This window comes from Pezoporus flaviventris, unplaced genomic scaffold (genome assembly GCF_033815535.1).
Source record: "Pezoporus flaviventris isolate CSIRO_AGI_PZ_B2104156 unplaced genomic scaffold, CSIRO_AGI_Pfla_v1 ptg000002l, whole genome shotgun sequence".
NCBI classification, from domain to species: domain Eukaryota; kingdom Metazoa; phylum Chordata; class Aves; order Psittaciformes; family Psittacidae; genus Pezoporus; species Pezoporus flaviventris.
This window is the reverse complement of record NW_026892550.1, coordinates 8,298,889-8,321,871: the sequence shown is the minus strand read 5'-3', so window position 1 is coordinate 8,321,871 and position 22,983 is coordinate 8,298,889. Positions and strand designations below refer to the sequence as shown.

Below are 22,983 nucleotides of genomic sequence, written 5' to 3'. Positions count from 1 at the left end.
CAGTCCCCCAGACTTGGCCAAGACGCGGCTGTCACATCTGCACATCTTGTAGAGCGTACAGTTGTTATATTCTTGTTACAGGTAAGCCAACAAAATGAAAGGTACCACTTACTTGTAACTTAAATTGTTTCTATTACATAAACACAGGGAGGGAAGGAGCAGGGATAACATATTATGGTGGTACTGGCCTTCGGGCTCTGGATAAGTAACAAAAAAGAAGTCTTCAGGGCTTCATCACCAAATTTGTCACATCAAAGATGAAAATCAAGTGGGAAAAACTCACCCTAATTGCCTAGAATAATAAATCTTATTGTCATCTTGGCATGAGACAAGATGTCAAAAGTGCTGCAAACATCCCAACTGGCAGCTGTCTGAGGAAACTACTTTGCTCCAGGTCAAGACCCCTTCCCACATGCCAAGATTTTGAAGAAGACCTCCTCCATGTTACAAAAATCAGTTTAATGAGAAGCAAAATGATGGAAATAGGAAGAATTGCAAATGAATGATACAAATAAAGTGCTTAGGAGTCCAGAAGAGCTTTCAGCCTGGACTTGCTACTTTTCTGTTTAAGCAATGTTTGAGTAACAGTGTCAGCACATATGGGGGAAAGAACATGACATAATCTATCACCTCCTGATATTACTGCACACCATTTTAATTAGAAAAACAGCCTGTGTCTGTCTGAAGTATTAATAGTGACAATGCGTACATAGCCCAACTGCCCTTATCCTTTAATGGTATTAAAGGTTATGATGAAGAAACACTGCTTTCTTCATATGTAGTAGTTTGTAAAGATATGTAGTAAAGATATGTAGTAAAGAAGTGAACACATAACAAAGCCTAATTCTGGATTGGAGATAATAAGTTATAGGCTCTTTTCTGTCTATCCTGAATTGTTACAAGGGTTCCAGCAGGAGAAAAAAGAGGCAGAATATTTACAGAACTAGGCATTATACAGGCCCTTCAAAATAAGCTCATCTCAAAAGGATGACACAAATCTCCGAGGTTTTGGAGGCACACTGGCACGACTGCCAAGGCTATAACTCTCCTTCTGTCTCACACATGGAAGTGACACCTGTCTTACTTCAGCTGATGAGCACTGTGGCTGAAAGAGTCATATTAATGCAGAAGATCCCTATTTCTGGTTAGTATTATTTAAACATCACAGCAGGTCAGGAGCTAAATCACAAGTAGTTTAGCCATGCATGGGTAGTATTAACTTCAGCTGGTCATGAAGGGTGCACTAGAGATCTTAATATAGCAGGGTTTGAAAGGCTTATCAGCAAACAAGTCTGTGAAGAGCCTCAAGTAACACCTTTTCCTAAGACTCTCCTCTTCTTAGTTTATCATATGACATGATTTTCACAGGAAATAAGTGTTTCTCATTAATGGTTAAGATCTAATCATGCTAAGTGCTGTTTAAGTAGGAAGAAATCAAGTTCATAAGGAATCTGTCTGATGCTTGTCAAGGAGTAGCAGTTATTTAGACATCGACTGTGACATATCATCCAAATAATATACCTAGGAAAGTCAGAAAAAGGTGATTTTGACATTAATAAGAGTTTAAATTCTAAAGGTATTCACCTACTTCTCTTTAGATTGTCAGCAGTTAACACACTGTGTGAGAGGATGACATGCACAAGTGAATATAAAAAATCCCTTCTGTTGATGCTCTTTCAACTTCCCCCACCTCCCTTCCAAGATGTTCACAGGGTGCTTTAATGTCTCTGATCCCTCATTTCATGCCTTTCTTTAGGCCAACACCAGCATTTTGGGGCCATGGGGTGAGCCAGAGAGGGCACAGAGCCAGCTCACCGTATGCCTGCAAGAGCTTCTGCTCTTGCCTAGGCAGGGCATGTGCAAGGAAGGATGAGCTCAATCATGTCTTTTAGTAGCAGTATACATTTACATTTAAAGTCATTGTGAAACAGTCTCTGCTGTAGATACCACACAACGGTTAACACTGGAAGGGACCACTGTGCAAGGTCTATGCCTATGTATATGCATATATGTGTGTTCACACACACAAATATACATGAACATAAATGACTTTCCTCATGCTGCTGTGGGTAGAAACATGACAGCTATTGGGAGGCAAGTGGTGGGAGAAAGCATCTCAGTCTCCTGGGTCAGGCACTTGGGGTATGGCAGGAAAGTTGCATCTCACCCCGAGCTCCTCAGAGAAAAGTCCCTATTCCAATGGGGTTTCATTTGTTTAAGTGGGACTGGGACTCAGTGGCTATGTGGAAGCAAAAACAAACATGCTTCTATTATGCAGTAACTCAGCTTCTTGGAGCACGCATGACTTAAACATAGAAATTTTGGGCTGCATAGACCATACTGTAGGAAAACACCTGGAGGTAAAAAATGGTATTTATTAAACACATATGCAAAATGCTTCTGTGGATTATATGTGAAATATACTCAGACACTCTGAACTGCTGAAATTACCAGAGGCAATGTCACCAATAGCCTAAACGTTATAATTATTTTCAAATGAAAGCAATAGCTGCAAATAGCTCACATTTAGCTTTCTCCTCCCTGGGGCAGTGCATTCCTAGCAGGGGTGTTTTCCTGCATCTCTGTGGAAAGCATTAGCTGCTCTGATAACAATGCTGCTCTGTGCTTTTAAAGACTACAAAGCACCATGCAAAGAGCAGTAAAGTTCATTCTGGATATTTCTACACACATTAAACAGTTCAGTAGCATTTTGTGGTTTACACTAGGGACATTGTTTGCTTTCCCTTCTGAAATTTGCCTTAAGGTCAATAAATACAAAATCAGTAAAGGGTTGTTTTGTTGTTTGGACGTTTTTACAGGAATAATGAACCAGTGGGCTACCACACCTACCCTTTACTTTTAATCCTTTTTACCTTGTGCTTTTTTCCTGATAATTAAACAGAAGAGAATGATACTGGATAAGCAAATGTTGTAAAGGAGGAATGTACACAGTTATGCGCATCTTAACATTTCAAAGCAACCTACTTCATTTCTTGGTGCACTTTAACTCTCAGAACATTGTTCTCCAGGTGAAACTGAGTATAATACAGTTCCCACTACACACTTTTTTCCCAGAAGTATGGTTCAACCATATTATTCAACACTTACAGAAGCAATAATAATGGAAAATGCCTACATAATCTGACACGGTAAGATTAATTTAATGAAACTATTTGTGCTGACATGTAACAACCAAGAGAAGTCAGCAATTTTTGAAGTACCTCCTGGCAAGGTTTTGGAATCCACAAGCAGCATGGCAAATGAATGTAATATGGAAAGGCGGAAAGCTTTGGTGCTTCCTGCATATGATAAAATGGAAATGTAGCTGAAGTGACAGGAAGAAATCCCTCCTGAAGCCTTTCAGAATTCCCCTGCCATGGGTTACATATGATATTATATTTCTAGTTGCTTATCTACGGATGTCTGTTACGCAGTATAAATGCATGCAGACTACACACAAATGCATTCGTATACAAGACCAGCTGTTCCTAACAGTTTAAGTAATATCTTTCCTATGACACAGTTATCCCAATTCATAAATTTGGGGGTTATGAATCAGGGGTAGGGCAGTGCAGTGTAAAGGTAGACATAGATTTGAGTGTCATTTCACAGCATAGCTTCTCTCAGCCATCCTCCACTGACCCAAGAAAAGCACCTGGAGTATATATATATTTTATATATATACACATACACATGTATGTATATACATATTCTATGGGACACTGATAGTGGGATAGCAACAGAAAGGGGCGGATTGATGGGAACCAGCTAGTCATCTATTAAGAAGCTGGAGCCAATTCTCCCCAAATATATTTATAGTCAGCAAGTGAGGCTGCTTGAAGAAAAAAAGTTTAGCTGTTTCCACCCTTTTGAAACTGAGAGCCTGTGCTCTCTTGATGTAGGCTGCTTTTATCCCAGAAATACATTTGCAATACACTTTACTAGATTATAGTTCAGACCTCACTGCTTCCCAGGGAGACAACTAGTTGCAAGTAAGTTTTAAGACAAGGAATCCTATCCAAATAGTAATTGTTAATATTCTTATGAGGCAAACAGGTAGTAGCACTTATATGCTATATGGCTGCAGGTATAACCCAGAGTCTTCCAAAGCAAAGCCAATAGTGAAAGGGAGGCACCTCCAGAAGACTGTTCCTTGCACTTAAATTCTTAATCCTTGCCCAGTCCTATAAATTTTGTTGCATATAAGGTCTTTATAAGAGATATCAGTAGTTCTGTAGATAGTAAGATAAGGAGGGTTGTGTAAATACCTACAATAGATCTCTTCCTACCAACATATGTAGCAACTTGTGGTGTTTTGCTAGGGATCTGGATACAGTTTTTGGGAAAGCACAGAGATACCTACCAAGGCTTGATGCCTTCATTTAGCTCCATCTTGCCTTTCTGGTTAATATGGAATGTTAACATAAACTCCAGCTGCTGAACATATCATAAGCCCTTGTAAAGAACATGTAAATGCATGCTTGCCTAAACTAAACAGCAACCATGTGGTGGTCTACACTTGAGTGTATGTGATGTGTTTATGAATAGCACTTTCTAATAAATCCTTTACCTCTCCAGCTCTTAATAATATTTAACTTATCTCTTTCTTTCAAGAAAAAATATTTAGGTAAAACAATACAGCAATAATCATCATGTTTCAAACAATAATGAATCTCTGTGGGAGGTCACCTACAGTAGGTAATACAAGTGAGATGCAGCCAGATAGCAATTATTCAGCCTGAAGCAGTGGTGAAGAACTACATTCTTTATAAAAACAGCTTCAACTGGTTTTAAGTCTTTGAACTATTTTTAAGACTTAAACAGCAACAGAAGTCAGTCAAAAGCTGATACCAGTAAATAAATGTCAACAGGAAAAAAAAATATACAGAACATGGGTTATGTACACTGCCTTAGGGGTGAAGTTAGCCCCAGGATGAAGGAGCATCACAAGCTGCTTTGCACCTTGTATGGTTGCAGTTTTATTTGACCTTCTGGTATGATAATACACAGGTTTAAGTCTCTGAATTCTCCCAATGGTTTCAATGGGAACACATGCATGTGTAAAGAACTTTGCTTGATTGGGTCACATGGGTAAACCCTTATTTTTATAGGTGTTCTTTTCCCGATGGAGTTGTTTGAGTGCTGTTGCATGTTTAGTTTCCAGCCATCTCAATGTAAATCTCCTCAGCAAATGATATGGAAATTATTGCTCTACTGAACTACCTGAGAATGATAAATATATATAATATATAATGCATTTAATATGCAATATAATATGGTATACAATAAAAACCAAAACAAATCAAAGTTTAGTTAAATAACAGCATTTTAGGAGATCAGCCTGCAATACAATACTTTATATATGGATTTCTGCTAAAGAAAGCCATATTTCTCAATCATGTGTACCTACATATCTTGTCCAAATCTCAAGTATATTTACAAAAAAATCAGGTTTTGGCAATAAATTCAAGCCACTGGTTTGGACTTCCCTTCAAAAATCCCAAATTCCTGACATTACTCAGATGTACAGTTCATGCTTAAATGGATTAGTAGATGATCGGCTATACCCAGACGCTTCCCGCTTCCCAGAAATGATGGCCTCTAATGTGCACCTTTTCCAAGGACACAAGCAACAACATTTTCCCAAATTCTAGCTGCAGTTTCCCATATGATAACTCCCAAACCTCTATACAGTCACTTTCTTTTTCACTTCTCCTGTCTTCAGAACATGTTTTTCTGTGACCGACAGCACAATTTTCTTTTTAATTTTCAACAGCGGTAATAAAGAAAAACATTTATTGTTTTTTAAATTTAAGAACCTCAGTCAAATCTCAGCAAATGCAAGATACCTTAATTAGTAAGGCACTGAGCACAGCAGTCTAAATAAAAATCTCACAGTTGAATGAACCAGTATTTGATATATAAATGATCTTATAGGAGACCAATATGGCAAATTACTCATAAAGCAGAGAACTAAAATTATACAGCGATGCCCAGAAATACACCACTAAGTATTTCATATCATAAAACTAAAATTCCAAGAATCTGTCTCAGCCATCAATCCTGCATTTCCAGTCTCTGTTTCAAGGATGTTTTCACTGAGTCCCATGAGCCTTCAAAGCATTGAAGTAGCCATGCAGACATCATGACAGATTTTTCTGTGAGCACTGAGTAAACCCAAATTAAGACTACAAATAATCCACCTATATATGCAAATCCAAAGAATGATCATCTTGTTTTAAGCCTCTTGAATAAATTCTTTTACTTCAGAAGACTTACTCATTTTATAGGGTTGAAAGTAGGGAGGCAGCCCATTTGGGCTTTAGAGGTGACATTCCTTTGCTTACAATGGTGTCATCTGTATCTCAGCTAGTTGCCCTAGGCTCAATGCACAGTCAATGAAGAAATTTAGGCTTCCTAAAATAGACATCTAGAACAGATCAGTTTAATTACGTTCTAGAGAAGCAGATTTCTATCCCCTGATTGTAAAGAAAGTCTACTGGGAAGGAGTTCAGATGTAAACCTACTCTCCTGTGTGTGGCTTGAGTCTGGCAGGATGTATGCCACTCTAAGTGCCTATCAGCTTTCACATGCCTTTAATTTGAAAATCTGATCCCATGTTTACTAAAACAAAAGTGAAAAGGACCCTCCTCATTACAGTAAAGCTATTTAAATGTAGTTAGAAAGTTGTTTGAGTAGTCACGTTACATTCACATATATATTTAATAGTAATATTATTACTTACCATTTTAATGTCATCCTTTATGTGTGCTTAACCAGTTTTACTGAAAATAGAAGAAATATCTAGACCTACATCTTCTGAAGTGCATATTAAGTGGCACCATTGGGAGCCACAGTGGAGCTTACATAGACTCCTGGGTTTCTGACTCAGCATGCACGAGGCTGCTGCTACAAGAACCAGGGACAGACAGGACTTGTGAACATATGACACTTAGCTTCATATTCCCATTTTTCAATACAGATGGTCCAAGTGAGTGCTTTCTTAGTGCCTTGCAAGTACCAATAGTTGAGTCCTAATTTAGAAGTGAATAGATTAAAACAAACAGTTTCTCCTCAATTCAAAAGCACATTTCCAAATGCTAATCTTCAAGATTAGTAAATGTAACATTACTTCATGAAAATGCATTCTCGTTTCAATCTAAGCTTGGCTTCCTTCTGTCACAACCTCACCAAGGATCTTTTCTCCCAGTCTCAAAAACATGGTGTGAAAAACATAACATACAAAAAAAAAACATTTGATGCTCAAAGGAAAGATTTCATCCCACTGTCTCAAGAGAAGGGAGGAGGGAAAGTAAGCACTTCTAGCTCATAGCTGTCAGCCATGTATCAAGAACAGCCAATGCGACAAGCCACCACAAACATAATGAAAATCATTTTAACAAACAGTATGCCTATTCCCTCAAGTCCCATGGATAAAAAGGGCAGGGTTTTGCCCTGCACTCAGTACCTTTGCTTTTCCTAACCTATCAACACCAGTTCAGTCATGTCAATTTAGCTCCAGCCCTTGAATTACACTGAATAATGCAGTTATATATGACCCATCACTACTCTTCTATATCCCATTAATGCTCTTCTACACCTGATGTAGAAAAGGATCAATGCATTTATTTTACAAATCATGTTACTATTTGAAATCTTTGTCTTCTTCAATCAACGTCTAAGTTGGTTGCCCTCTGCTTCGCTTTGCCTTTGGTTGCACGTGTCAAGTTGCATTTCATCTTTGAAGGACAGTGATTGAAAGGAAGCTGAAATGAAATCCCCTACATAATTTCTAACCACAGTCTTTTGATGCAATGAATGAATGCCAAGTCCAAAAAACCTTCAGTCTGGAGCAGGCTTTTGCTTAAGAACAAGCACAAATATAAATAATAATGAATATCATTATTTGGGGGAGGATATTTAAAAGTGAAGTGATTTCACTGTGGAGACAAAATAGCTTAATGTTTTCTAAGTCCAACAGAAATATTGTCATCTTCGGATGATGCAGGTAGATTAAGCTCATCCTACACTGTAAAGTGCCTTGTATGAGGAGATGTTGATGGATGATCATTTGCAAAAGCAGTTATCAATCACAATCGTAGAATCATAGAATAGTTAGGGTTGGAAAGGACCTTAAGATCATCTAGTTCCAATCCCCCTGCCATGGGCAGGGACACCTCACACTAAACCATGTCACCCAAGGCTCTGTCCAACCTGGCCTTGAACATCGCCAGGGATGAAGCATTCACAGCTTCCTTGGGTAACTCATTCCAGTGCCTCACAACCCTTACAGTAAAGAACTTTCTCCTTATATCCAATCTAAACTTCCCCTGTTTAATCCTTACATAGTTTCATGCAAGCAAGCTCTTGCACTTCTGTCCATTTGAAAACCATTCCAGGTTCAAAAGGCATGGCTAAATAGGCAAAGTAGTCATGTATTTGGGATGTTTTAGTGTAGAAAATCCACTCTGGTTCAGGGAAAATAGATAAAAAATGTAATGTTGTGATAGTGTGTGGAAAGGACCAGAGTCACATTTTAAACAAACACAGTTCCAGTCAGATTTCTACCAGAAAACTTGTGAATCTACCCCAAGATACTGAACAAATTGGGTGGGTACAATGCCCTGGGTTCTTTCAGTGCCTGTACATAAGTTATTCATTCCACATTATAAAAAAAAAAAAAGTAATCACTCAGACACTGGTGACTTAGAAAAGCTGTTGGAAGTTTTTATTATTGTTGGGTAAATCCTCAGAGGATTTTTTTTTTTGCCCCAAATTTATTCAAATATTAAAATTTCTGGCATGCTTACATTTAAAGTGACTTTGAAAAGCAGGCAAACATACCCTTCTCTAAACAACACTATTCTGTTGTTGTTGTGTCTTGGGGCAAGTTCTTTGAAGCACAGACACTTAGAATTGAAATCAATACTCCACTTTAAATTTTCCCTTCAGAAGTTAATATTTTTAATCTAGAAACTGACCTAACAAATATCTTAAGAAAAATCCTATAATACCAATACAGCAAAAGACTAGTGACACATTATTTACTATTTACCTACGCAACGCACAATTCTTTCCTTGAAAGACTCCACAAATGGGTGCACATAGGAGAAATGTAAAAAAAAAGCCTCTGGGAAGATAAAAAAGCTACAGCAATACAAAACTACCCAAGTCAATCCCTTTGCTAGTCTCAATATATATTTTACAGTTGTTTAGCTAGCTTAATAAAGCTATTTCTTAGCCTTCACACTTGGAAGAGATAAGATGCGGCCTTCTGATCCTTAAATTAAAGAACATGCAACTTTATGCTGACGAAGCTTTTAATCATCCAGGACACACAGTCTACCACTGTCAAATTTGAATTCAGTAACATAATTCCATGGTACGATCAGATAAAAAAGGAAAATAATGGTACCCTCAGAAGCCCATGTTCGAGTAATCTTCACCACTAGTCACAAGCCAGCAGACATGCTGAATGCAAAACAAGATAATGGCAGCAGACAATGAAAATTCTCATTCAAAGGGCTCTCTGCTGGCATTCTGTGATTTCCCAGCAGTCCTATTATTAGGGTCCCAAGTCCCTTTCTCTTATTAGTCAATGACAAAAAAATTGCTTGCTGCAGGCAGAGGAAGAGTCACTGTAGGCATGGATGCTATTTCTTAAGCACAGGAAGAAAGAAGCATAACTTTAATTATAAAGCCAAATTAAAAATTGATAATATTATTAAATGCTTTATAAGGTCTAGTACAGTAAAAATATTAATTCCACAGGAAAATGTACTTCATAGTGCAATCAGCAAACACTGAATGTTTATTTTTCCAGGTGGCTTTTATCATTCGGTTCTTAACAGTTTGAAATGGCATTTACCCCCCTTGTGCTTTGGACAACTTCCATGGGTGAACACAGAGAGTCTGTCTCCTCCTTACAAAAATCTCACTGGGAAGAAATTCTCATTTTAATAAAGAAATTATGACAAAAGGAATTTAACATTTCCTAGGTAGGGTTACCTTGGAAAAAGTTCAATAATCACAATTATGGAGAATTAGGCCACTAATAACAATTTCTTCAACCCAAGGAAAAATCTTGTCATGTCCGTTGTCTGCTTTCAGGCAGTTACACACTGACAGACTTTTATCACAAGGTACAGGTGCTCAATATTATTTTGTGCTTTTCTGAACAGTGCAAAAATGCTCTTTATTATTGACTGTAGCAAAATCACCCTGTGAAGTGCTATGGTACACACACAACCATGCTTCATTCCACCACTCCCAGAGCTGATAAGAGCCTTCTAGAATTATACACATACTTTTAACTGCTTCATTGCATGGGGTGCAGCTGAACTGAATAGGGGAAGGATTATTTTGGCATACAACTGTAATGAAGTGAAGTGATAAGTGATCTAGGCTGGCCATCATGGCCTATAGCTGACTCTAATGAATGCAATCAAAGAAAGGCGCACGTATGTATGGAAAGTCCCAGCACATCTCACATCAGCAGGATAATTTGCACGGCTGCTCTCCACTGGCTGATCAGGAGATAAGTGCAGCCTGTAATTTTAATAGTAAATAGTATAGCATTACGTGACACTGCTCATGTAAGGAGTCCAGAGCTGTAAAAAAGGAGAGTGAGATGTTTGCTCTATAGATTACTTGACAGAAGGGGCAGGTGAGCTAGCCCCTGTAATCTGCAGTTCAAAAGTGGTGTGACAAACGTCCTTCTGGATATAACACCTACCTTTACTCCAAAACTTCAGTTTCCAGGTAAAGTAGATAAATGCTTGGTTATCCCAGAGTTCCTAAAGTCACTTGGGTTGCACGAGTTAAGATGAAAGCATATAAACCAGGGGAGACTACAGCAAAAAAGGGAAAAGATGCTATAGGATTGTTGCACACTTCTCTCTCTCTCCTATGCACTTTATTAAAGCAAAGATTATGGCTTTATACTGAAATCCTGGGACTCCTGAGGCACTACCAGGGCTGATGAGAGAGATGACCAGTTTACCAAAATTCTTACAACTTCATTATTTTACAAGCATTCATGCAGACTAAGTCAGTTCTTTCCTTCCCTCCACACCCTGAGGATCTGCCATTTCCAGTTCCTACTCCCTGTCCCATCCCATGAAGTCATAGAATCATAGAATAGCTAGGGTTGGAAAGGACCTTAAGATCATCAAGTTCCACCCCCCCTGCCATGGGCAGGGACACCTCTCACTAAACCATGTTGCCCAAAGCCCTGTCCAACCTGGCCTTGAACACTGCCAGGAATGGAGCATTCACAACCTCCCTGGCCAACCCATTCCAGTGCCTCACCACCCTAACAGGAAAGAATTTCCTCCTTATATCCAACCTAAACTTCGCCTGTTTAACCTGTTACCCCTTGTCCTATCACTACAGTCCCTAATGAAGAGTCCCTCCCCAGCATCCCTATAGGCCCCCTTCAGATACTGGAAGGCTGCTATGAGGTCTCCACGCAGCCTTCTCTTCTCCAGGCTGAACAGCCCCAACTTTCTCAGCCTGTCTTCATACAGGAGGTGCTCCAGTCCCATGATCATCCTCATGGCCCTTCTCTGGACTTGTTCCAACAGTTCCATGTCCTTTCTATGTTGAGGACACCAGAACTGCACACAATGCTCCAGGTGAGGTCTCACAAGAGCAGAGTAGAGGGGCAGGATCACCTCCTTCGACCTCCTGGTCACGCTCCTTTTGATGCAGCCCAGGATACAGTTGGCTTTCTGGGCTGCGAGCGCACACTGAAGGTGGCTCATGTTCATTTTCTCATCAACCAACACCCCCAAGTCCTTCTCCACAGGGCTGCTCTGAATCTCTTCTCTGCCCAACCTGTAGCTGTGCCTGGGATTGCTCCGACCCAGGTGTAGGACCTTGCACTTGGCATGGTTACACTTCATGAGGTTGGCATCAGCCCACCTCACAAGTGTGTCAAGGTCCCTCTGGATGGCATTCCTTCCCTCCAGGGTATCAACCGAACCACACAGCTTGGTGTCATCGGCAAACTTGCTGAGGGCGCACTCAATCCCACTGTCCATGTCAGTGACAAAGATGTTGAATAAAGTCATTAATTCTTTATGAGTTATTAGCATGTAAAGAGCTGCTCTAGGGTGTTCCAAGTGCTCTGTAAGTCACGGATAACAACCTGCTGTAAGGTCACACACTTCTTTGGTTATATATATCGCTCAAGCTATAACATGAGCAAGACCACATTCTTGATATGTTGTCTCTGGGCAGCTTTGGTCCTGGCTCAGCTGGTTGACTGAACCATCCAGGTGATGCCTCCTGGCAAGAACAGCTCTGCAGGCACACTTAGGAAAGCTGCATATCTTCATTTCACGTATCTTTACTTTCACATAATTACATTTACATCTTGCTCTGGGGTTATCCAGATCCTAACTCACAGAGAAAAGCACCCAGAGCTCAGTAGGAAGCAGTCCTTCCCTACAGTCATGTACGGGGAAAGGGGTGGACTATTTCCTAAATACTGCTTCACTCTCTGAAGGGAAAGAAGAACTTCACTAGTGTAAACGCAAAGAGTGAGACTACTTCAAGCACACTCACACCAAGCTAAGGTTTGATCCCTATTTGGCAGAGTATTCTTTATTTGGTTGTTTTTCTTTAAAGCTGGCAGAATGACAACCCCAGAACAGCTGGGTTTTTGTAAGGACTGGTATGTCAGGAAACCTAGCCCAAATGACCCCAAGTTTCAAAGATGGATTTCACCCTTTGCTCTCATAAAGTACAATAAACTTCAGGGCAATCTGAGTTTGCACTTAGATCTTGGAGCCTGCAGATGTGCTGACCATAAACCAGAAAGGAATCCCCAAGTGCAAGTACAGCAGAGCTAGTCCCATACTGCTTAAAAAGATATTACTGTGGTAGGAAAAAGAGGTTGAAGGAGTTGAAATGGGTTGAAGAAGTCTAAAAATCCCCTAACATCATACCTCTTCAAGACAGCTTTTACTTTCCTTGTAATTTAACCAATTTTTCAGCTGTTTCCTCGGGGAAGTCAGTAAAATGAGCTTTTAACACGCACCTGTACTTGCCCTTGGGTTGGAGAGAGCTACTGTTTACAGGGAAGCCTTCAGTATAGCTTATTTTTAAGACTCCAAGTACTTTTAAAAGTTACATAGTAACTACTTGTAGTAACTATAAGCAAAAGGACAGAAAAAAGTGAGATCTGGAGAAGATAAGGTCGAAGAGGTGACAGCTCTCAGTAAGGTTTTCCACATATGCAAAATCCAGACGGCATTTTGTAAACAATAACAAAGGAGAAGATCCAAAAGGATGTGAAGGGAATTGCAGTGCTGAGAGGCTGTGAGGCTCAGTCACTGCAGACAGACAGACAGGAACAGCAGTCGCCGAGAGACTAACTGGGACTTGAGACAGGCTAAAATTAATTGTTGTGCCTTTTTGGCTCAGTGGATATAGTTTGATCCAGACCAGCTCTGGGATCGGGCTTGGAATATGTTTGTCACAGGGGGAAGGTGCCTTGGTAGCTTCAGGTCACAGCAGCAGAGGTCAGTGAGAGGGCTCCTTCTGGGGGCCGAATGGCTGATTTGGGGTCAGCACACTTATACACCTCCCAGGCTGACTCCTGTCCGCAGGGGCTCCCGTTCAGCAGACCAGCATAAACACCCCTAGCGGTAATCTCACCAACATCAAATAAGATGATTCATTTATTCAAAGCCGAGTGTTTGCATAAATACTTCTCTGAGCTCCAGGGAAAGAAGTGCAGGAGACCGAGAAGCTGCAAAAAGTGAACCAAGGACAGCAGAAAGTCCCAGAGAAGATGAGAAGCTCACAAGCCACAGGAACAGACAAACTTTCCCAGAGAGGGAACAGCTCTTCCTTTCCCCAGAGGACACTTGTTTTGTTTATCTGAAGTTCTTGGTGCGTGCTTTCAGCTCTCCGCATGTTCAGGGGCTTGTTTTCTTTAATTTCTGAAGTGAGAGACTTTCAGGGTTTTATTTTGTTTGGTTTTTTTTCCTTTTAAATGAGACCTTACTTCTTAAATGTCCCTTTTTTCAGCCCGAGACACTAACCTTGGAAATAGGACTGGTTTTGTAACCAGGTGGGGTCCCACCCATCTGCACGCAGCATTATTCATACTGGTCCTCATCCAGAATTTTCCCCAAGACTCTCCAGGGTGGATTTCATTCCCGTTAAGCTCAAAACAAAATGCCGTGGCCTGACCTAGCCTCTGTCTCCTTTCAGCTCTTCCTGAAGGACTCACCATGCACCCATCATCCCCTGTCCGAGGAGACTCACAGCTTTTCCTGGTTCTAACGGCAAACACACATAAAGGGATCAAGCAAGAAGAACTCTCTGTTTTCACAGAAGCTTCTCAGCCTGAATATTTTTTTTCCCCACTCCAACAAGTAAATCTTTTCCAAAGGGTGTTTTTTTGATACTGTGTGTTAAAATCAAAGTTGAAAATCAGTTTGGTCCTAACATTTTCAGGTCTTTATTTTCTTCCATCTGTATCTCCTACAGCCAGCGACACATCCATTAAGTATTTCACTCTATTCCCTAGCATGGAGTTGGCTTACAAGAATAAATCCCACTCTCCACAAGGCCAATTTCTTTTGGTTTGATCTATGCTAAGCTTCAGTGGCAGAACAGCATCAAAGAGTGGCTCCTCTGTACCTCAGCTCTTGGCCACTGCTGCTCCAGTGACACTCAGCAGTCCTGCTTCTTATCTAACGACTTTGCCTTCTACATTATCTTGTTTTCAACTCCTGCCATTTTATCATTTCCCCATTGTGGCCCACCCCGATTGCAGGGCTGAAATGATGTCCTTTCCTTCAGTCTATGCCAGCAGCAGGCAGCCAGCTGGTTTGCTCCTTCCTCATGAAGCAGGCGCCCCCAAACACAGACACAAGACTGAGGTCCTGAGGCTGATTCCTGCTGGCAGCTTTCCCTCCCTTCCTCATTCTCCTGATGTAGTGGGACTGTTTATGCCTTTAGTCTCTCAAAACCCCTCTACCAAGCAGTTGTACAGCTGTGGTGCCTGGCTGGTGGAGCTTGTGGTCCAGAGTTGCAGCCTCTCCTAGCCCTATCATCCCCTGCTCAGGCAGAGATGCTGGGCTCAGACCCAGGGGCTGATGCCCAATCAACAGTGAGGACAGGCACCACTGGCACACAGCAGCTGACAACACCATAGAATACATCCAAGGATGTGTGTCAAACCTTACCCCTCAGCTGCCAACATCCTCAGGGGCAGCCCCGGTATCTGAAGACGTATGACATGAAGCATTGTTTTGGGCAGGTTCCTTTTCCCTCAGGTTTGATGGTCTCTAGGGCAGGGGCTGAGAGCTGCAGCCACTACCCTGCCTAATGCCAGTTAGCAGCTGGAGCCATAAAATCTCTCAAACTGACAGAGCACACACAGAGGAAAGCCACAAAAGTCAGTCTTTCCATAGCCAGTTAGCCAATTCACATGATTTTTTTTTTCCTGAGAGTAGATAATCATTTTGCTAAATGTATTTCACATTTTATGAGCATTCTCCTTGCACCTGCTATCACACATTTCTTACAGCATTTCAAGCTTCCTTGCCCAAATCTGATACCAAAGCAGCTTCCACCAAGAACTGGCTGATTAAAATTCACTAGAATTATAGATCATAGCCTGCAGTTGGCCATCAACATTACCAGTTTGAGGCTTAGGGCCTTAACATTTTGCTTGATAGTATAACAGTAAATACACACTTATTAGCAATTAGCCATTTTTCTCAGAAAACCTGTGTGACAAAGGCAGCTGTAATATATATGACCTATACCTATACACGCTTTCTATATATCTATCTGTATCTACATATATATCTGTATATATCATATATACAAAAATGTATGCCCATGTTAGAATTACACATTAGCAATTCTGCCTGTCCCACTGCTTCTTGCTCTCCCATCTACCTGTTAGCTAGGACTTTGCTGCAAGGGTCCCAGCTTCCTGCAGGGAAGCCAGGCATGAAGGGACAACCTGTCACTGTACTGAGCCTTGGAAAGTTGTACTTACCACAGCTAAGAAAAGGAAAAGCTATTAGAAAAGCTGCTAGAAAAAGAAAGCAAATGACTTGGAAAACAGCAGTGAACTTGGTGTAACAATGAAAAAGCCCATAAAAATGAAAGAACACAAAATGTTTTAAATTTCAGTAAAACTCCAAAACCAGAAGGTCAGTAGGGAAAACCAACCAAACACAAAACAAACAAAACACAAGGTGTTAATAATGTTTTGCGTGTTTAAAAATGAGATGCTGCAGTTGATCGGTTGACCTTGGACACTACATTATAAACTTGACTCCAAACGAGCTCTAGAACAGGCTGCGAAGGCACATACCTTCCTACAAAAATAGCAAACTGAGAAAGCTATGTTATTTCACATGAGAAACAGAGAAGTCTGAAAACACTTTTTTATTCCCTAACACTTGTATGTGCAGAAAACACCTACACCAATCCAACCGCATCAACTCCTTCTTAGTAAAAATAATGCTGAGGAGTAGAAAGAAACTGGAGAGCATCAACTGCGAAAGGCTGAAGCTGCAACAGCTTGTGAATGATGTGCCAATGCCATTGAGACCAAGTGGAAATCTCTTCTACTGCTTTACAATTGGCGTATTTTATTAATCAGCCAAACAGCACACGGTAAAATTGAAATCTGCCTGCAAAGCTGGCACATATGGGAAAAGCTCACTCCTGGTTGTTTTATTTTAAACAAAACCTACAGTAGCTCCCATTGTTTGCTTGTTTTTTTCCCCAGACTAGACAGCATGTGGCTTATGAGCCACACTGATAGAGGCGATAAAGCTCCTGCCAGATCTGATTGATGACGGCTCTAGGAAATGCTGTGAAGGTCACACTGTAATTCTCTCCTTGCAGCTGCTCTGGGTAAGAAATGGTACAGCAAAATAGAATCTGGATCTGCTAATTGCTAATAACAGGGAAAATCCCTCCTTACCTTGCCTTCTCTTCCAGTTTTGAACAGGAATGCCATGCACATGTGTAACCGATAAGAGACCAGGTAAGTTTCAAATCGATAATTAAACATACTTGAATGGACAAAAAAAAGTCCACCCACAGCAGCTGGCCAAATATTGAGCCTTTATACATCTGAAGACATTGTACAGTAGTTTAGCATGAAAGAAACATATTAAATAACTTCTACTATTTGCTTCTTCGGAGGTAACATACCACTACATACTCTGTGTGAAGGACCCTATCTGATAATGTGAATACATGAATTTATACTCCAAAGTTTGTTCATTTTAAATGAACCAAACATGCATGCTGATTAAAAGTGACTACCAACTTAGGACAAATTCAGCAAGACAAAACATCAGTTAGTCAAGCAGGCCACCAAAATCTTGTTTTCCATAAAAAAGTTGAGATGCCATTAGGACAGTGATAAGAGACTTTGGGGAATTCACAAACATCATATAATGACAGTCCCCTAATGAATAATATATATTTACTGCGACTCATAGCAATTACCTCACATACACAGTGCTGTATTTCTTGGGGGTAAAATGCTGTTATCTTTGAGACATCAGCTACATTACAGACTAAATTTGAAACCACTTGTGTACTCTTTTCTGGTACTTATTATTAATGTATGGAAATACTTTTATTCAGCATTTTGTACTCATAAAGATTTTGGCACAATAAGGCCATTACCAACATCTGTCCTAGAGAAAGACAGCCTTTATATCACACAGCTCAAAAAATACATGACAGCAGTGAGATGCTGGCAGCAGAAATCCCCCAGACAGTTAAAAAATCCCACCACCATGTCACCATGAAAGGAATAATGCACTGCTTTTTTTTTCCAAATGTTCATTTTCTTCAATTTAGGAAAGAGATTTAAAGAAGACCGTCCTATGCAGTTTTGCTTATTTTACTGCCAAACATACACCATCAACTTTTAAGATACCACTACACATAAAGAAAAGATACAAAATTAAATCCATCCACAAAGGCCTCTTAAGGGATTCTTTCCTTGATTTCTTGATGTAAAATATACAACAGATATTGATTCATCCTTTCACAGCACGGTGTATTCTCCCAAGGCTGCTCTAAGAGAGGAGATCACCATCAACTCATTTGGACATTGCTGTGTGTTAAGGGTGCTCAGCAACCTCGAGCAGCCAAACCTCACTAAGCCCCATACATCATGACCAGCTTTCTGTTAAGGTGGCAGAGGGGTGATGGATGGCAGACAATTCTGGTTTCCCGCCGTTCAGGATTTCAGGTTTTGCCATATTCTAGAAAATAGGGCTTATGTCCCAAAAAGTTTGTTACCTGCTAAGGGATATCTCCCTTTCCACAAACTCCAATTATGTTCCTGCAATACTACTCATCAGCGTTATTAGCATCAGCAAGCATCTCATGACCTAGAGAATCAAGAATTAACTTATAATCAGAGAGTAAGAACAATTAATCTAATTTTAATTAATAATACTAATTATTAATTTATCATTTAATCTATACATAGCATTTTACAGTGCTGCTGCATATGTAACACAAATGCAAAACCTTCACATAGAATCACAGAATAGTTAGGGTTGGAAAGGACCTTAAGATCATCAAGTTCCAACCCCCCTGCCATGGGCAGGGACACCTCACCCTAAACCATCTCACCCAAGGCTTCGTCCAACCTGGCCTTGAACACCGCCAGGGATGGAGCATTCACAACCTCCCTGGCCAACCCATTCCAGTGCCTCACCACCCTAACACTACATAGAGGGGTAGGTGTGGTCCAACTGTTGCTCATACCTGCTCATAGTTTTCCTACCTGTTCATAGTGTTGACAGACTATTCTTTGTACTGCTTTATACAGGCACTTCCCAAAAAGACATGTGGTGTGATATTAAAAACATAAGTTTGCTCTAAGGCCAGCTCAGGATGCTTCATAGTAGAAAAGCTCCTCCTCATAAACTTCAGTAGATAACCTTAATAGATGTAGAACAGGAGTACCTTCAAGACTGAGCTTTTTCAGTCCTGGTTCAGAGTTCACAGTAACTCTTAGTCCTTTGGTTGACTTCCATTTTTCTAGTGTTATTTTTGTTGATTTGACTATTAGAGTTCAACTGGAAGAACTTTTTGTATTAGCATATATTAACCTGGAACAATACCTACTGAGTAACAAACTCACCTGCCCAGCCCAAACAGACAATTCCTGTCCCAGATGAAACACGATCAATAAACTGATGAATCAGAGGAAAATCAGGGTCATACCAGTAGCTAGGTGTCATCCACATCTAAAACAAGTTGAATTGCATAACTGGAAGGGATGTATAAATTCTTTGAAAAGCTGACACAGCAGGGTTTGGTGTGACTAAAACCATAATAACATAGAGTGAACTAAACTGTACAGGGGTTTGGAAGCACAAGTCCTTGCATCCCACCCTCCCACTTCAACAAGAGATCTCTTGCTAATGAATATAAAGCACTCCTATTCCTCCTTCTCCTCGCCCCCTCCTCACAAAACAAAGAGCGCAGCTTGGAACAATGCCATTCACCAGGCAGGATCCTGGATATCATTCTCCCATTGACTGTCGCATCGGACAGGAAACTTCTGAAAATGGACAGAAATTAAATCAGTCAACTCCAGATTGCATAAATCAGTCCTGAACAGCTGGCACTTCATCATGGGGTAATGTCTTATAGAAATCTACAGTGAGCAGCAGGGCAAGACAATTCCTGGTCTGACCCTACAGCAGGTTCTCTTTGTACCACTAAAAAGAACAGCACAATTAAGTCATATGTGTATCAAACACAGCCTGCTCCCACTGAGAGTTATTTTATTATTTTTATGTATCTGACAGCATCCTTTCAATTTTGAGAGCTTCAGGAGATAAAAATGAAAAACCTCACTAAGACTAAGATTTTAAAACAGTGTGTGAAAGTGCCTTTGGATGTTACCCCTCCTTGTTGATACTGCTTCAAGAAACACTGCAGTTTCAACCCCTCAGGTCCTCCAAATCCCTTCCTGTAAAAATCTTCATGAGACCCAGGAACAACACATAATACTTTGAATTTTGCTGATATATTTCCTGGGAAACACCAAATAGTGCCATATATCACCAAAGGCAGTGAGTATCGGCTCATTGTTCTGAGCACAGGCTTGTCACTGTCATCGCTGGGTGTCCAGACACACAAAGAAAACTGCAGATGCTTATTTTCAGAAACCATTTCAAATTGTTCTTAAGCCCATCTGGTGCCCTATAGCCCCAGAGAGACAGGACAGATCTCCCTCTGGCTCTAATGTAGGATTCGTACCTCTTCCACCCCACTTTCAAAAGGATAATGGATTGTTCAAAAGAAAGTAATTGTCTAGCTCTTCCCACGGAAACCACCAGGAGGCATAAAGGATGATGGAAGGGTACCAAGTACCCATATAGGAGAGCACTGATGGATGGATCCATCTGGCTGCCAAGCTGTTCCCGTGTGCCTCTGCACTCACCCACCCTTCCTGGAGAAGGAGAGAAAAAGAACTTCAAAATACTGCTATTTTCATGAAAGAAAAAGGTGTCCCTGTAACACTTGGAGCAGACAGAGACAGAGCACCTGCAAGGGTGAGATGCTAGTTATGAAAAACACCACTGAGGGCCAAAGCAAGCCGTTTTCCCATGGAACAAAACAAAGAACTGCACAAAGAACAGCAGAATCAGTTGGCTTAGAAAGCCCCGGACTGCAGTACAATATTTAACTAGATCTTTTGGGCTTTGAGACGTATTGTTTTATAGCCAGATCTCAGCTGAAAAGATCAGTCACTGCAAGGGTATGATAAATAAAACAGGCACAGACACACCAAGTGTTTGCATCAAACTGATCATATAGGATCCAGAGGACAGATTAGCTAAATACTTCTCTGCTCCTGACATCTGCCTTGTCTTGCCTTTCAGAAGCTGCACTCATTCATCTACACTGCCTTTCTGGGCAGGTGAACGCCTCGGTTTCCAAGAGATGCCTGCCTGAATCCATTCGCCTCCTCCAGCTCCAGAGCTTGCAGTTTATAAAGCAACGTCTGCTTTTGGCTGTTTATCAGGCTTTTTTGCCGCCTGTTATTTTCCTACCGGCTAAATCTTTGGCAAGTTTTCGCTATCCCACACACACGAGACACAACGCGCACAGAACGAACAAAGTTAAAATCGAGCTTCCAAAAACCCCTCAGTGGAAGAAATCAAAATACGTCGCTGTGATCTTAACCACCGGCTACCAATCGCAGGCTGCTTTTTAGTTTTAACCTCTCGGTTAAACAGGAAATAAAAAGGAGGGGATCAGACCGGGAAGCCAATGGGATAAATCTGGAAGGATGGTTCTTTTCGCCTTTGCCCTTACTGAACACAGAGACTGTAACATGATGCAGTCTCTCGGCTACGATGAAACGGGTTCAAATGGCAAAGGCTGGAAAGAGACCATCTCTTCCCACCCTAAAAAGGCAGAGAATAATGAAACTCCCAGCTGTACAAAGCAGCAGCTCGGTTTCCAGGCTGGTGCCTTTCCCCGGGAAGGGATGCGAGTTTCGGGATGGCAAACAGAGGGTTTCAGCCCAGAGGATCTCAGTCGGATTTCTGTTCTATCAAGCCCGGGCACGGGCAGCACCGTGCAGCGCTGCCAGAGCCCGGGGGAAGCCGAAGGGAGCTGCCGTCGCCTGATGCTTCGGCTCCCGCGCAGCTTTTTCCATGTGCTGCTCCCGGCCAAGAAAACGAGCGAGGCTTTTTTGCTTTTTAGGCTTTTTCCAGTAAGCCCTCACCTTTCCTAACGTGAGGCTGCCCGGAGCAGCGGCGGAAAAGGTAGAAAAAGACCTTTTCTTGATCCAGCCCTTCCCCTCCCTCTTTCTTCCCCCTCTTTAACCCTCCTCGCCCGCGGAGCTGGGAAGAGATGCTGCGGGGCCGCGGGAGCCCTCCTACCTTTAGGGCTGTCCTGCCGCGGCTGTCGGCTCACAGCGGGCTCCGCGCAGCTCCGGCCGCGCAGCGCAGAGCCGCGGGGCGCAGCCACCACAGCGCCGCGCCCCGCCGGGGGCGGGAGGGGCGGGACCGGCACCTCCTCCCGTCCGGTCCCACCGCCCCTCGGGGCGGAGCCAGCGGAACAAAGGGGGAATGGAGGGGTTCGCAGCATCCCGGGGGGGGGGGGGTCGGGGTGCGGCAGACCCCTGGGGCAGGGCAGGTGTGTACGGCATCCCCCGGGAACAGGCAGGTGAATCGAGGTGCCCCTAGCGAGGCAGATGCTGGCAGGTCAGACATGGGTTCCTGCCCCCGAGTAAAGCATCTTTGGTGGATGGAGGCTTCTTCCCGGAGCAAATGTTGAAATATTGTGATACCGTAACAGGAGTTTCAGTGCAGCCCGTCCCCTTCCCATTTATACCCAAGAGATGCTGTCACCCTGACGCTCAGCTGTGGGGGAAGAACCCACAGCGCGGAACATGAGCACACTGAGCATAGAATCATCTACTGCAGGGTGTCTGTGATGTGCCACCTCTTATTGAAGCATGTTGCCATTTATCTAAAATCACAACTTAAGCCCTTCTGTTGAAATAGCGTAAACAGATCCAACATGCACAGACCCAACATGGATTTAAAACCAGGTTCCATCATCTTTGGTTAGCTTGATAAAAGGCAGATTTAAATCAAGAGCGCAAGTTGAGGCAGTTTATGCTGATTAAGGTTTATATTGATTAAAAGTATCCCCCAAGACCTTAAAGCAGGTTTCAGTTTTTAACAAAGTTGCAGGTTAAACCAGTGCAAACTTGCACATGGACAAGGTGTGTAAACATGTTCCAAATGGGATAAGTTCACGCATTTATTTTGTTTTTCGTCCATATAGAAATCAGAAAACTGAGGTCACAGGGGAATGTTGATGAAGGAAGAAGGTTAATGAAGGCAATGATATTTCTTCAAATTTAGTCCAGCCGGGTGTTAGAGCATCTTCTCTTTTACTTCAAGTCTAACAGCTGGATACACAAATGATCTC

The 22,983-nt window shown here is 41.7% G+C and overlaps 1 protein-coding gene across 3 annotated transcripts in view; it reads right to left on the bottom strand.

Annotated features, from left to right (window-relative positions):
- The window catches only part of AFAP1 (actin filament associated protein 1), a 120,440-nt gene extending 98,381 nt beyond the window's left edge, over window positions 1-22,059 (bottom strand). For 2 of the 3 annotated variants that reach the window (XM_061468411.1, XM_061468429.1), the window contains exon 1: window positions 21,924-22,059. The gene's annotated coding sequence lies outside the window, so the exon portion shown is untranslated. Of the gene's footprint in view, window positions 1-16,969; window positions 16,988-21,923 lie in introns of those variants that run through there. The other variant, XM_061468420.1, reaches the window with a different exon arrangement.
- Window positions 22,060-22,983: the final 924 nt, after the last annotated feature.